The sequence below is a fragment of the Erpetoichthys calabaricus genome, chromosome 11, assembly GCF_900747795.2.
Source record: "Erpetoichthys calabaricus chromosome 11, fErpCal1.3, whole genome shotgun sequence".
In the NCBI taxonomy this organism is placed as follows: Eukaryota; Metazoa; Chordata; class Cladistia; order Polypteriformes; family Polypteridae; genus Erpetoichthys; species Erpetoichthys calabaricus.
Window position 1 is genome coordinate 70,740,427 of NC_041404.2, and position 16,477 is coordinate 70,756,903.

Consider the following 16,477-nt stretch of genomic DNA (forward strand, 5'->3'; position numbering starts at 1 on the left):
TCTCAAATCCCATTGTAACTAAAGTAGGACGTTAAATGCTGTGTTCTGTATTTGATCTTCTTTGTGCTCTGTGTGTGAATCACTACCTGCTTCTTAAACGGGATTTCTCTTTCTCCGACAGGACACATAATCCATTACATTCGTGATATTACAGCCCTCTGAATAATTAAAATACTGAGATGTATACGTGATATCTTTTTCATGATGATAGGAATGAAAGCATGTTATTAAACATGGGAACATGGTGGCGCAGTGCTTGTTCATATCTCACGCAAGAGGCTTGCTGCGCCATGCGCGACCTTCAATGACGTAATTTATCACAGCAGTACTGACTCTTTCAAACGTACTAACCTCCAATTCCTGTCCTTACTTTTCTTTCTCCAAATACCCAATGCCACACAATCAGCTATGTAATAGACGTGAAGCCATTTGTAAGCTTAGAACGTCGATTCTTCAAAACTTTTAAGGAACATTGAAATATCTTCGTAGTACATGTTTAATTATTCTATCCGTCTATCTTTCCAGTGTTGCGTCAGCGCAAGAATACAACGCAATGCAGGAACAATCCCTGAACTAGCTAGCGCTGCGGCACTGTGTCCTCACATGTTTAATTATTAACAATACAGATTACTTAAATGAAGTTAAAGTTTTATCTGTATAATATAATCAACATATTTTGCTGCATTTCATCTTAAAAATTATATCGTCATCATATGTAAATACGCGCTTTATAAAGTGGAGCAGGTTGTGCAATATTATAACTGTAGTGCAAGTTTACAGTGAGGTAATTGTACTTATAAGTAAACAGTTCTACAAGGAGCACTTGATGGACTGACTGAGTGCGTTTATAGTTCTTGGGATGAAACTTTTTCTAAACCGCGAAGTCCGTACAGGGAAGTCTCTAAAGCGTTTTGCCGTGGCTGAGGCAGCGTCTGCTTCATGCTGTGTACCGATAATTCTCTTTCCGATCAGCTGCTGTTGTGATTCCCCACTCAGATACAGTGATATAAATACTCTGAGTGGTGCAGTGAGAGTAATATGGAAAAAGATGATCTGCTGTGGCAAACCTTAACGGGAGCAGCTGAAAGAAGAAGAAGATGCAGTGAGAGTTACAACGCTAAAGCAGTTATGGTATTTGGAATACTATGGCTATTCCCTGGACCATTATATTGCTGCAGGTTAATTACAATCAGAAGCATTACACTAATAAACAATATGCAGTTAGTTTCAGTGTATTTATAAAGCCGCGTCAGGAATGTGGATTTAAGAAAAACCACACAGGAACAGTAGCACTGCTCTGACTCTGGGTGCCGCCAGTCTGTAAAACCGAGCAGAGAAATTGCGTACGTCAAGGAATGAGGTACCGTGGAAATGTGCGTGGCTTTACGCCAAGTTTAGGTTTTATACATCACGATTTGAGTGTGGAAACATTCGTACGCAACATTTCTGTGCGTACACACCGTTTATACATGAGGCCCCAGGTCTATTACACAAGTATAATATTAAATAACATTTTCATCACTGTATACAGAAGTTGTCCAACTTTCATTATATAATGTTTTGTTTGCAAAAAAACTGCTTCAAACAGTTTCTTTCACTCTTTGCAATTTTTCAAATTGGCTTACATATTCAGTGCCTCATTTGACAGACTACATAATCACCCAGGTTCAGTTCACACAGTGAGTAATTGGTGGGGTTGAACCTAAAAACTCTTAGTTGATGCTCCAGTTCCTTAGCTACTAGACCACACAGTCAGTGTACATGTTCATTAAAGGACACAGTATAAGTATGCCTATCCTCTTGTCAATACTCTTTATAGGATATAAGACGCCAGCCTGAATTAGTTTTTCCACTAGTTTCAGTTCCTCCTATCCAGAAGGTCACATTAAAGGATTTTTGCCATACCCAATAAGATTACCAAATAGAAACACTAATTTTCTTGCTTGTTAGACAATGTAATTAGTATATCAACTTCCTGACATCTCTCCTCACCCACAATAAATGCTAAGGAGCCCAAGGTATCAAAAATGCTGTGATTATTCTGAAATAATAAATCTCACGTAACTACAGAAGTAAAAAAAAGGTACTGACTAAACAAAAAGAACTTTGGCAAACCACTCTCCCTCTTTCCTTCCATTTCTCTTCCCCTCTCAAGCCTAGCATCTCTTCCTTCTATCATTAGGCTCCTCAAACCTACTCTAAACTTTCATAACCTCCTGTCTGAAGCTAATTAAGATTAGTGCCTTCTGGATATTGCTTTTCTTACGTGTGCCCAGGTGAGAATGACCTTAGCCCCCACAGCCCAGTGGTATCAGTTAAAAGACGGGTTCTTCCCTGCTGCCTCCAAGTTGCCTTCTTCCTCTTTTGGACTGCCAAGTAGGGATATTTCTTCTTCCAGGTCACAATCCAGAGGATTTGTATTAGTTTATACTCTCAGTGAGACAGTCAGGCTTTGACATATGCTAGACTAAAGTGTCCCTAAAATGTCCTTGGGATGCATTTCACTTTATTGCCAAATCATCAACACATCTTTTTCACTCTGGTGCCCCTTGTCACGTGCAGGGGTAGTTCCTGTTGCACCATTCCAGGGCCTGTGAGAGCGGGCACTGTAATAGAACAACGCCCTATCCAGCGTTAATTCTTACCTTGCTTGCAGTGCTGTCAGGAAAGGCTCCTATCCTCTGTAACCTTGAATCAGATTATACAGGTTTGAGAATGTTACATAAATGACTGTGCCTAGTACTGGGTGAAATCTTATTAAGGGATGTTTTTGTCTTTGCAGTCAGTGTCACCAGGACACATTTAATTTAGACCTTGTAATCAAAAAAGTGGGTTTACAAAACTTATGAATGGACTGAGTCCATGTGCCTCACTCTTGTAGTACAGACAGACAGACAGACAGACAGTGTAGATAGAATTAGGAGGCTTATGCTATTTAAGACTTTTTGCCTCTGGAAAAAACATATATATTTTAATAAGTATTATTTAGCACTGCCACATCATCGTGTTGTTTTGTTTGCAGTTGCCACAATTTTTGGAATACCCCTCGTCAAGATGCGACTTCCCCTTGCCAGTATGCATGTTTTCAGAGGTCAGAGCATTTGACACCGTTAATGCAATGCTCTAAATACTGGTGCAATGGATCTCTTGTTATCCAAAACTTGGACAAAAACTAAGAGTTTTTCCTTGTCCTATTGGTTTTGAAATTGTTGGAATTTCCTCTTAACCTACATTTTTTGTTTGGTGTATTAGCTTTGATAACAGATTTAGTATTTCCTGGTTTTTGATTGGATTCTGTCTTTGACTACACTCATCTCCTGATCTGTTTCTAAAATGTTTACTGCTCAGGTTGCTGGCAGTGCAGGCAATTGGCTTCTGCCTTTCACCTGGAGTGGATTATCCACTTTCTCACCTCCTTAGTAGCACCGAAACTTTCTCCATTTTAACCTCCACTCTCACACCCTCTCCCAACCTTGACCTCTTACTTCTCCCAGTGAAATGTTTCATCAGCTTTTCTCCAAGTTTTCTTCTTCTTGTCAGAGGGTCTTTCAGAGTCAATGGGTCCCTGTTAGAAAGCCCTCTAGTAGCTACCAGTACCCCTGCACCCATAAGTCTTAGTATCTCCTAAATGCAGGTTCCATGGTAAAATTGAAACACAGTCCCACTGCTCTCAGACAGGGACCATGTGCTGTCCTCTACTAAAAAAAAAACAAATCACAGTTATGACACAAAACTATTTTAACAGCTGAACATTCTGGCATTGTAAAACAGATCTGAAAAAAGTTAAATGAAATTGTTGTAATTAAGGGCACCTTTTTTGTTCAGACCAAATGGAGGAAAAAATTATGGAATCACTCAACAATGAGGAAAAAATTATGGAATCACCTGGTAATTTACATTTCTAAAACAAATCCCTGCCAATTAGTCTACAGTTCAAAGCGAGTGCTTGCAGACCTTAATGAGCTGTTACACCAGGCTGATTGACAGGAAACATGGCTCCAATAAGAGAGCTGTCAGTTGAAACAATGGATTGGATTTAAAAAACTCCTTCAAGAAGGAAATTCAACATGGAGTGTGGCAAAAGATGTTGGCTATTTCTAGTCAGCTGTGTCTAAAATTGGAGCATGTACAAACAAAATGGGAAAGTCTGAAAAGGGAAACATACAGGTAGACCAAGGAAGATGTCAAAGTGTCAGGACAGAAAACTCAAAGCAATATGCCTGGAAAATAGAAAATGCACAACAAAAGCAATGAAAAACAAATGGACAGAAATAGAAGTCAATGTTTGTGACTGAACTATAAGAAATTGGCTGGAGACAATGGGATTTACATACAGAAAACCCAAACATAAACCATTATTAACATCTAAACAGAAGAAAACAAGGTTAGAATGGGCTAAAGAGAAGCAGTCAAGGACTGTGGATGATTGGATGAAAGGAATATTCAGTGATGAATCATGAATCTGCATTGGCCAAGGAGATGATGTTGGAACCTCTGTCTGGTGCTATTCCAATGAAACATATAAAGGTGACTGCTTGAAGAAAACAAGCAAGTTTCCACACTCATTGATGAAATGGGGTTGCTTGTCAGGTAAAGGAGCAAGGGAGATGAAATCATTACCTCTACATGAAATGCACAGGTGTACAATGAAATTCTGGACACTTTTCACATTAAATCAGTCGAAAGTAGGTTTGCTCATGATGAAGTAATTTTTCAAGATGATAATGCATCTTGCCACAGTGCAAACAGAGTTAAAAAAATTTCTTCAGGAAAGGCATATCAACTCAATGTCACGGCCAGCAAACAGTCCAGATCTCAATCCGATTGAAAATTTATGGTGGAAATTGAAAAAAATGGTCCATGACAAGGCTCCATCCTGCAAAGCTAATCTGTCAACTGCTATACAAGAAAGTTGGAATCTGCCTGACGAAGGATGTTGTTTTTCATTAGTGAAGTCTATGCCTCAAAGAATTCAAGCTGATTGAAAAACCAGAGGAGGTGCAACAAAGTATTAATTGTAATTTTTGGGTTAAATTTGATTCCATATTTTTTTCCTCATCGTTGAAGGATTCCATAATTGTTTCCTCTACTTGGTCTGAAAAAAAAAGCCCCATTAATTACAACAATTTCATTTAATTGAACATACTCCAAGAGTAGTGATAGCATAATTTTTGCCAGGGGTTACAACAGTTCTATGATACCCTTAGATGTCTGGGGTTGCCCCACTCCACCCTCCAGGGTTACAATTGTTCCCCACAAACAAGGAATTCCCAGTAAGTGCGGGTCATAAACTTGCACTGATCAAGTCCCTGCCTTTTGTACACACCGCCCATCACTACTAAGGATTGGATGGTTTAAGCAGGTCCTCATATCTACACTGGTGTGGTCACTCACAGCCTATGGCGGAAAACCTAAAAGATTATCAAACTTGACTTTAAAGGAAGTAAAAGTTCTATGAAAGTTTCCGTAGGTACACCTGTGAAGGGACCATTACCAAGCCTTGAGTGGCAAGAGCTGAGGGGTCTGCATGACAGCCCAACCCTGTTTCCCCCTGCTGAACTTTCCCCAAGTTGATGTTCTGCCAGAACCTAATCCCATTGTTCCAATAGTATTAATGCTTCATTATCTAATTTCCCCTTGGGATTAATAAAGTATCTATCTATCTATCTATCTGAGGTTTCCATACTGTAGTATTTTTTCAGGAAAGTAACTCCCACAGATAACACGATTTGACTGCATTTCCAAATGGTTATGATCTAAGCACCCTACAGCCCAACCAGGAAAAAGTCAGTATAATAAATACATGGATGCATGGCTGGTTTTTCTAGTTTTGCAATTCTACTGGTGAACAATATTTAGGTTTTTATATGCAATTAAAGGTTAATGGTCTGTTTCATAGATGGTTTATGAATCAAATTGAAAAGAAAGCAATAGCCAATCAAACTCTAGTTAGACATTTCTCTTGTTGCATACAAAATCCTAATTTAATTAACCACTAAATAACCTTCTGAACCCAAATTTTTCTAGCAGGATCATGGGAGCTGGTACCTATTTAACAGCATCATTCAAAAGGCGGGAACCAACACTGTAAGGGACACCACCCGTCTCAGAGCACACTCACATATACTGAAACTCATACCAGGAAAGCTGCAAAAATGTGGATTTTTTATTTAATTTGAGAAGGACAAACAGAGAACCTAGAGAAAACCCATGCAGACATCTGGAGAACATGTAAACTCCATAAATTATGACCAGACAAAGAAACGAATCGAGCAACAGCCATTCATAGGTTGTTATATTTACGTCTATAACAGTAAGCTAAACCTGCAGTACCTCAGAATTATTTCAGGCAGTTTGTGAAACAGCACCAGTGAATTAACCTTCTGCTTATTTTAGCATCTTGGATATGCACTAATACAAGGCATGCTTTCCACCTGATAATGTCTTCTCTCACTTTTCTTTAACCTTTAATCTCTAACTGTACATCCGTCTTCAATTAGACTCTGACATTCTGGTACCATGTGAGGTGCCATGGTAGCCAATGAATGAGCTATTATTAAGCAAGAGTCCTGATCAATGAATCTGGGTCTAAGCACTCCAGACTGTGACTAAAATGGTCGCAAATGTGACCAAAAATAAGCTTTGGCAATTATTATTTCTACTCAGTTAACCTGTGGAGAATGAAATCAATGAAACTTTAAAGTAATTATATTGTAACAGATGCAAAAGGCCATTTTATTATTGTTGAGCAAATTTTCTAATAACATAAGTGTAGGTAAAGGGGGAGATTCCCCTTTGGAGGTTCATGAACTGCATTCTACTAAAGGCTGGTTTAGACTTGACGTGTTTGCACTTGGCACGAGGGCCATGTAGAGACACAAATTTTCCAAATTGTGCAGCACAGCTGACACAGTGGCCATGTATCCCATATTGTGAATTTCAAGGAGAGGCAGGTTACGCTTGTGCCAAAATGATAAACGACGGGCTGAATATACAACAGGTCATCGAAATACAAGGAAGACATGAAAAACATTAGAAATGCATCTGTCCATCATTTTGGTCCCCTGTTATAAAGATATCTGTGCCCCTTCTGATTTCGTGCAAGCACACTAAGATATGGTCATCATGTTTTCGTGCATCTTTGTGCACCATTTCTCTATTGATATAATGCATGCCCCAAGCAAAATGCCGGCCTGTCTTTCAGTAAACTTGCACAAGTAGCAGCCTGCCCACTGTTTCCTCACACACAGCGAAGTCTGCGTTTCAAAGTTAAAGGTTTTATTGTTGTTTTACTGGGGTGCTCCGTGATTGACGGTGAACAGTAAACTTTGTTAAAATGGTATTGAAAAATGCTACTTATCAGTTGTTTTGGCATGTGCACTATTTGTTCTGTTACCAATAAATGCTTCAACAGGAGTTCATCAACAAAGAAACATGGAAAAACAGATTTAGCAAAATAATTGTAATAATTAGAATTAGAATTACTTGACACCCAAAAACAAAGACATTTAAAAGACAAATCATTAAAATAAATGCACTAATCCACTTTCACGGCATACACAGTGTCCCTTGCTCTTAAACATTTACTCTGGAAGTTTTTTCGGGAGAAAAAAAGAAAAAAAAACATTTCCACAGTAAAAGCTTTGTTGTGAATCTCAAATCTCAATTTGGTCAAATGAGTGATCAAAACCATATGAATCAAATAGTTTAAGTTGTTCAAAAAAAATGCCTTGCTTGTCATGATCCTCCTTTAAACAGGGGGAGGATTTCATTTTCATCACAGGTATCATTAACCTATAAAACTCTTCTTCTTGTATATTATATGCACAGTTGATTATGGTTGATTAAAACCGATCAAAATGTTTTTAAAAAAACTTGTAGCAAGGATTAAATGGTAATTTTTACCTGCTTTACCCCCTTGCAACATGAACACTGGGTAGTTAAAATAATGCACAGTGTCCTTAATAAGAATATCAGGCAGTCTTCTGTAGCGCGTTCATATCTACTGCCCCTCCATCTCTTCCACCAGAGGGGACATTCATTTCCACAGCTGAGCCTTTCCTGTAGAAATGTATGCCCCTGTTAGCTGCTTGCAAAATGAACACAGCAGAGATTAAACTATTCAAAGTGTATTTTAAAAGACTGTAGACAGTCTTCTACATACATTTCATATTTAATGTGCCTCTCCATCCCATCCACTAGAGAGGACATTCATTTCCACAGCTGAGCCTTTGTCATTGAAATACTCTTCTGTTTACAAAATGAACACAGGATGGTTAAGATTGAGTTAAACCTATTTAAAACTACTCTAGGAAGTCTTTTGTCGCTTTTTTCTCCACTGTGCCCTTTTGTCCTATCCACTGGAAGGGATACTTATTTCCACAGCCGGAGCCGAGCTATAACAATGTGTGCCCCCTTCCTGCTCCTTGCATAATAAATTCCGGAATTATAGAATTGGTTAAAAAATATTTATAAAAGACAGAAGGAAGTCTTCGGTGTCACTTTCATGCCTACTGTGCCCCTCTGTCCAATCCACTCAAGGAGACACTTATTTCTTCGGCTAAGTCTTTGCCAAAGATATCAATGCCCCCATCTTCTACTTTGAAAATGAACACTGGACAACTACTGATTGAAAATATGACTACCCTAACCAGCCCCAAAAGCAAGTGCGAGCTGAGAACAATCCGTGTGGAATTAGACTGTTCTATACACACACCTTCTGCAGTAAAGACACCAGCGTTGGTTGCCTCACATTTACTGGCCACTTTCTGTTTTTCTGAACTTGGATCACACAGTGCAGCTGTGCACCACTATATGGAACACCTGGCTGCAAGTTCAAAAAACACGGACATTACAGGGAGAGCAAAGTACACTGCACTGAAAAATGGAGAGATTGCCTTTTGTGGCATATCTTGTCACTTTCTCCATGACATGTTTGGGAAAATCTCAAAGTGTTACACTTTAGAAGGATTCTTTAATTTTGCCTGGAACTATAGCAGCTATTGTCAGTTGTGTTTTCACAATCAAGGGTATGTCAGACAGACCATTAAGGAATGGAAAGTTGCAGGAGTTTCTGCAGCACACTAATCACTTGATCAGCATAAAAATGTGGTACCCAGGGATAACATACAGATCTCAAACAGATAGAAAACTAAGAAGCAGAGAGTCAGTGGGTAATACCAATACTGTCATCAACTTTCAGAATATTCAACTCAAAAGCATAAGTCTCACCTAACTTTAGAGATTACCAATTGCATGTTGAGAAAAGAGTGGAAGTTACAGTCAAGGAACTGGAAAACTGGTTTGTAAATACAGGTGTAATACACAGCAAGAAAGCTCACATGGGTCAGTGATCATTTATTGTTTCTCAATCTTCTATCATGATTCACTGCCAGATGATTTAACCACTTTTAGATAGATAGATAGATAGCAGAAAATAAGGCAGACATGTTTTTAACTGGTATCAAGAAGTCTTCTTGAAGAATGCATGTGATGTCAGGTCTTTACAAACAGAATGGAGATTGGTAAAAAAAAAATCTGAGAATTTGCCTTTAATCAGATAAGTCTTATAACAGTTGGAGGAAGTCTTTCTGTGCAATATTGTTAGTTTTCCACAATATTCTACATCTTGGTGAGATAATGCTTGTTGTGCCTACTTCTGCAGCTTAGGGTGAATGTGGCTTTTCACCGTAGAGCTGAACAAAATCAAAAGAGCAAAACTCACTCAATGTCTCAACCTTGGATGATTTAGTCAAGATCAGCACCGAAGGCCCATCACTTGAGCAGTTTGATACTGTGCCCTGTGTCAACCACTGGCTCATTTCAAACAAGAGTAAAAGATGACCATATTACACTGGATGGCCCTCTGACACAGACATTCTGATGGTCAGTGACACAGACTCGAAGCCTGAGTAAAATACACATAACTTAATGATTGTACATAGTTTGAAATTATAATGAGATTCAGTTGCCCAAATGATCAAGCCGGACACAAAAGCATGAGGGAAGGATGCACTGCAGAGGAGAAGGAAAAAAATTGAGCACACATACGTAAGAGATCGAAAGATTATATTTTACACATTTTATTATTTGGCACCTAAATCAAGCTATTGGCTCCTAATTTTTTATCTTTTAGGAGCCACTGGCTACTTGAGGTGAATTTTTGTCTAGAGCGCTGGGTCTCCAATTTAAAAGCTCAACCTCATTTTGCATGCGGCACAGTCAAGTATTAGAGGATTTTAAACAAATTGGTTTATTTAACAATATTTTACTAAAAATACATGTGTTTGGAATGTTGTGAGCAAATGACTGGTACCTGACATGGATTATGCAACAAAACTAATTTAATATTTCTTCATAGTAGTTTTGATATTGTTTGGTGTTGTTCAGTTAGGGTTCTCAATGAAGGCCACTGCTTCAGGACTTTTTCTTAACTCCATTTTCTGTGAAAACACAAGATTACAATTTGTTTTGGCCATCACTACAAACAATGCAGGGTGACTAAAAGGGAACAAAAATTACCATTTTTGGGTGGAGTATTCCTTTAATCAGTATCTACCTGATAAAAATCCTTTCATCTCAAAGCACATAAAAACTTTCTCAATACTACTGTTTACAAAGCAGTCAAATAACATCTCAAATTGCACAGGCAAGAAGAGAATAGACAGTGAAAAGCAAAGTAACAGCACTTAAACAAAAAAAGAATAATTTAGTCAAATCCTCTCCAGTCTCACAGCCAGCCCTGTCTGAATGATCCTGGCAACATTTAACCACATTACAGAAAAGGCTGTGGCAACAGAACCTTTAAAACAATGAGAATTTAAATCTCAGATGAAAGTACACTTTAGTGGCCACATGTTTCCTACTTTGTGGGTTCTTTATTAAAACTGTTCGGGACAGGTTTGGAACTAAATCATGGGATGTATCCCATGGGGGTGAGCAGCATTGGCCACTTTTGTAATACTTAACCTTTCTGCTAAACAGTAAAACATTCCACAAGGAAAGTACAAAAAAGGAATTATAAACTGGGACACACTTCAGCATCATGAGTCACAGTCAGGGCTGTCAGGTGGCACCTTGGGGATGCCTATTCGAAGGTTGTTAGATGAACATGTCAGACTAGGCCACCATTAAAGATGAGAGAGCACAATTTAGAAAACTGGGACACAGTCTTAAAATAACTCAAGCAGGTTTTGCTTTTTCTTTCACTGGACAGCTCCACCTGATATCTTGAAAAGGGACCAAGAAAGGTAGGTACAAGGTAGATGAAATCATGGAGCTTCCGCTCATGTTCCCCAGGGGCGGAAAGGTTGAACTCTTCCCGACAGTACACTTTAATCTTGTAGTGCACTCCATGTGTTTAAAAGTATTTCCACATGCTGTACTAAAATCCACCAAAGAATAAACTGAAAGATGAATCCCTTAACATAGTTTTAAAGTGACCCGTAGCATTGTCAGCCAAATGAGAAGTGTTAAATTGGCCTAATAATGAGGTAATACTGAAAGCAAGATCTACTTTAAAAATTAAGTCAACAGTGATTTTGACCTCCGAAAATTAAAGTCAAATCAGTAAAAAGATTCTCTGAATCTTATCACCTCATAGCAGTTGGCGGCCTTTATCCATGGAAACCGTTTATAATGGAATGGTCACTTTGCACCAGTTACTGACATCGGATTACACCTATCCAATTTAGCATGCCCCTAGGCCAAGCCCTCCTTCATTGTCTGCCTATAAAACATTAGGGTTTACAACTAGACCTCAGGCAGACAGTGTGGTGTGGCAACTCAGGAAACGAAGGCAACTTTAAATATCAGCGTGAAATCCACTGTTTTGTCAGGACAGATTGTCTCACCTGCCATTCGATGAATGCTCCTCATACGTCATATTGTGCAAAGGAAGTGACTGTTAGTGGTGCTATTTAAAACAAAAGTCAAAAACAATCTGCGATTCCACATTCACTTAACATTATGTACAGTAGGTAGGTCAATTCTATGCACAACAATACATCTCCTTAGATGCAAGCAATCAAATTTAAAATTCTGTTTATGCCAAATGAATGAATGCTGCTATACAAATTCAAAGCATGCGCACAAAGAATGGTGAGGTGGCATGTACCAGATTATGTTTTTTGGAATGACAGAAAAATTAAGGATATATTAACATGAAAACGACCTCTGCAATTAATATAACACCTTAATTTCTAATCATGCATTGTCTGTAATTGAGTTTTATTCACAAGTTTACTTAGTGGAGTTTGCTAGACAGGCAGTCACAGAAGGCTGGATTCAGTGTTACTTTTTACAAGGTAGAAGGTGTTTGGAGGTCATTAAAGCAAACCAGTGTGTGTATAAAAATGTATCCATGGAATAGGGAAGCACAATATCTTCAGAATTCCCTACGGAGTTTATCTTTTTCTGTAATGTCAATCTCAAGTGCACATGATCTCTAGCAAATCAAAAATTCACCGTTTCATTTGAAATGTGACTCTTGCTTCTGTTTATCATAACCATTAAAGTCACAGATCCAGATGAAGCATTTCTTGTAAAATTGTATTTATCATAAAGATATTGTAGGGATTATTTAAGCATGCCCTTCGATAAGTAGTCGTCAGGTGTTTGCAGTACATCACACCGCATTCCATTTATTTCAGTTGAGCAGGCACACAGAACAAACTAACTCCCAGAATGTTTTTGTGCCAGGACTACCGTATAGGGCAGCAGTCATCTTACACTACAGCGTAGAGCCATTGTATGCCGGTGCCTCTTAACAGATGGCTCAATCCCAAATCCTAGAAGCTCTGTCAGAGACTGTACTGCAAAAAACATAACCTCAAGGTTCAAGATCAAGTCAGAGCCCTGTGCCTACTCTAGTAGAAGATAAAATCAGTAAAGAAATTAATTGGAAGTTTATTTTACTTAGCTTTATCAAATAGGACTCTTTCAGGGAGACACCCCAAGAGAAGCACTTACAGGAACCTCAATCTGAATAACAACATACACTCAAGAAAAACCAAGTAACCAGTCATGTTATACAGTAATAATCATCAGATAGCAAGCACTTGTTCTACACACAAGTCAATGAACACAAACTCCTATCAATCTGTGCTGGCCTGTCAAACATAAATCAGTGGTCTGTCACTTGCACAACATCGTGAGCATAATGGGTATACTGTAATACATAACGTGATACATCATTTTGCTTTTACTAAATATAGCCTAAACATAATAAAGGTATGCATTGATTTATTTTCTGGAAATCAAGGACCGATATGCATTCATTTGAAATATACTGTATAAGGCAGCCGTGCAACTTCAGTTCATATCCCAGGTGATCAACATCAGTATAAATACATCCACTTAGCTTGTACAAAATAAGAACAGTCAAGTTTTGAATGTCTTTAATGGAAGACTGTGAAGTCACAGTAAATTCTTATGACACTTCTAATAAAATATTTAGATTCAGCAGGTTATTAAAATGATTCAACTGAACTTACACAAGAAAGCTATACAATACCATGTGCCATCCATTCATTTCCCAAAAGGGCGTTTCATGGTTGAGGGGGCCAAGATACTATTCCATGGCACATGGAGAAACACGGGCATTGCTCCTGGAAGGGACACCAATTAATAGCATAGCAGCACACGCTCATGCCAGGTCGGCTCATGCATTTTCAGTACAATGGTACTTATTCCAATCAATAGCAAATCTTCACAATTGCTGATGCACTCATTTGCCAAAGGTATAAAAATCAACAAAATTAGACAACCATGTAGCCAACCCCCCTTAGAACAACTGAAGCTCTTCATTCAGCCCTGGACATTCAACCTAAACCAGACATCTACTGTATTTGCTTGGACCAGTTATGGTTAGATGAATAGTTGTGCTAAAATTCATCCATGCCAAATGTTTTCAAGCAAAATTCAATCACTTTTTTAACCTTGTTATGCCATTACAGGATTGAGGAAGTAGCCCTAAAAACATGAAGAGTAATGCAAGACCCAACCTTGGGCACAATACATTTACTCACACAGACTGGGTCAACTCAGAGGGAGCAAGGTATGTGAAACTCGTACAGTATAATGACGGTAACACATGCCTGAAGTTAAAATGCATTAACACATTGATCTTATATGAACCAACATAAACCATAAGAGTGACAAGGTGCTGTTGAGAAGTCATGTTGGTAATCTGACTTTTTTGCATACTCTAAAATGATACAAAAAGACAAGCTAATTTGCTTATTGTCACTCACTCCTCTTTGAGGAAGACAAACAGGCTCTATGCAAAATGCACCAGTGTGACACCACGTTATGGTTTTGAATAACCTTCAAAGAAATTATAAAGCAGCATGATCGAAAAATAAATAATGAATCGTCTTGTAAGAATGTCTATAATTCAAACCTTGCACCACGGCGAATAAGGCAGAGGATGCTTTGCACCGTACGGGGGTGGGGGGCAAACAAGACAAAGGTAAGAAAGACAATCAAAACAAAGAGGTGACAGAAGAACGGTCCGCGTGCCAATACAAATATCTTCGTTCTTTCAAAGCCGAACTGTGTATCATTTAAACTACCAGGCATAACGGGTCCTTTCGACCGGACCAAAGATGACAGAGCAGAATAAAAGTTATTTAGCAAATTGCCCACAGTAAATGAGATCACTGGAAGAACGTCGTATTGATACCAATAAAACAATTAGAGATTAGCTCTTGCAACACATAATCCTTTCTTCGGCGATCGCGAGGCAAAGACTCAAGGTTGCTGCAAAGCAGCTAATCGAAACGCGCTCCCCTGCAGACAAGCCGAGCGTTCAGCCCCAATCTGCAGCATATTTAAGCGGCTGAAGCATGCGACGATGAGCTGCTTTAAGTGGCTAATCACAAAAGTACATACTGCTGAACGGACAGAACACAACATTTCTGCCGAACTTTGATATTTTAAATTCAGCTTTAAGAATTTCTCCTTCTCAACAACAAGACGACTCAAAATAACAAAGTAGCGCTACGAGTCAAGAAGCGTTGCTGTTTCTTACCCCGACACGGGACGCCTTCGGGGTTTCGGCTTCCTTGCTGTCAGTGATGTGCAAATGCCGCTGTCTTCTCCCAGTAATCTTCAGCCATGATTCGTCAGGCTAGAAAGCATAAAAATGCAAAATCCCCCAGATCGCAGGCATGCCATCACCACTAGTGGCAAAGCGATCAGCAGCTGCTGCTGCGAAAGGGAGGGAGGGACGGAGGGAGAGACAGAGGGAGGGAGGGGGCGGGTAGACCGGAACAGCTGCCACAGGGCGGGCCGCACCATTTCTTTATGTAGGGGTGTACGTTTCACATAAATTACGCTTATGTTGCCGTGGATATTATCAAAGGGAACCTTTGCTCCCTGTTCTAAGTGTCCCAATATCTAGCATCATGAGTACGTGTCCTATTTTAAGAGGTTCCAATAATGTGCAGAGTCGGAGCCTCCCTTCCCGCCTCTCTCCCTGATTTTAGCGTAGTATGCGAAGCCCCGAATTCCATTCAAAAGCTGGGACTGAACCAAAACTTGAGAATGCGGGGGACAACTGCCGGCAGAATGCGCAGTTGGGACACAATTTTGATTCAAAGAGATGCTTCTCTGAATTAGGTCTTGGCAAGATTATTGCACTTGGTGCGTGTCATGGAAATATATTAAGATTAAAAAGCAAAGCAAGTGCAGTAGAATTGGCCAAATGGGATCATGTCCCGCTTTTTATGTGGGGGGAAAAAAACCTGAGGCCCACGTTAATCTCGGACGAAGAGGAATGGAGGAGGAGAGTGAGTGCGCGGTGATGCGCGAGACCGACGCGTCCTGCACGGCATCACGGGAGAAACGGAATTCTGGAAGTGCAGCGTCAGAAAGTCGTCTGAATCTGAAACAAGAGCTCGTGAAAAAAGCGAGCCCAGCCTTAGGGAGATTTATACTTGTGTCGTGTGGTCATGTTGGTTTTCAAGCAAATTGAAAAAAAAAAACATTTCTTGGCTTTTTTGTTCGTTCTAAATCAAGAATCGAGCTCAAAACCAGCAGTTGACATTTTTTCTGAAGCGAATGTTGGAGCAACTGGTAGTTTTAGTTAAATCTGTGGGCATAACCAAACATGACAAAGTTATTTCTGGATCACCTATTTACCGTCGTAAGGAATAGTTTGCCAGGCATTTTAAATGACTTGCATTCCTGTATAAATTTGTCCAAATATGTTGTGCTTTATATTTGTAATTCATTTAAATCACTTTTTGTAGGAATTTGCATCCAGTTTGACATTAAAGCAATACATCACCTAAACAGGATACTTTTTTTGTTAGACAAATCATGTTTCTAATCTCACATTTTCATGGAGAAGATGGAAAAAAGTGTGATTATATAAAGCAAGCCAATGGTGACCAGTCTTGTACAAAAGCAAATGATATGAAAAACATTCATGGAAAAAAATCTCTCATATGCTGCATAATCCACATGTCAGTTA

General features: G+C 39.1%; 1 protein-coding gene across 2 annotated transcripts in view; it reads right to left on the bottom strand.

Annotated features, from left to right (window-relative positions):
- cdk16 (cyclin-dependent kinase 16) overlaps nucleotides 1–15,242 on the bottom strand; it is a 123,011-nt gene extending 107,769 nt beyond the window's left edge. For both annotated transcript variants that reach the window (XM_028813320.2, XM_028813319.2), the window contains exon 1: nucleotides 15,032–15,242. The gene's annotated coding sequence lies outside the window, so the exon portion shown is untranslated. The remainder of the gene's footprint in view (nucleotides 1–15,031) is intronic.
- Nucleotides 15,243–16,477: the final 1,235 nt, after the last annotated feature.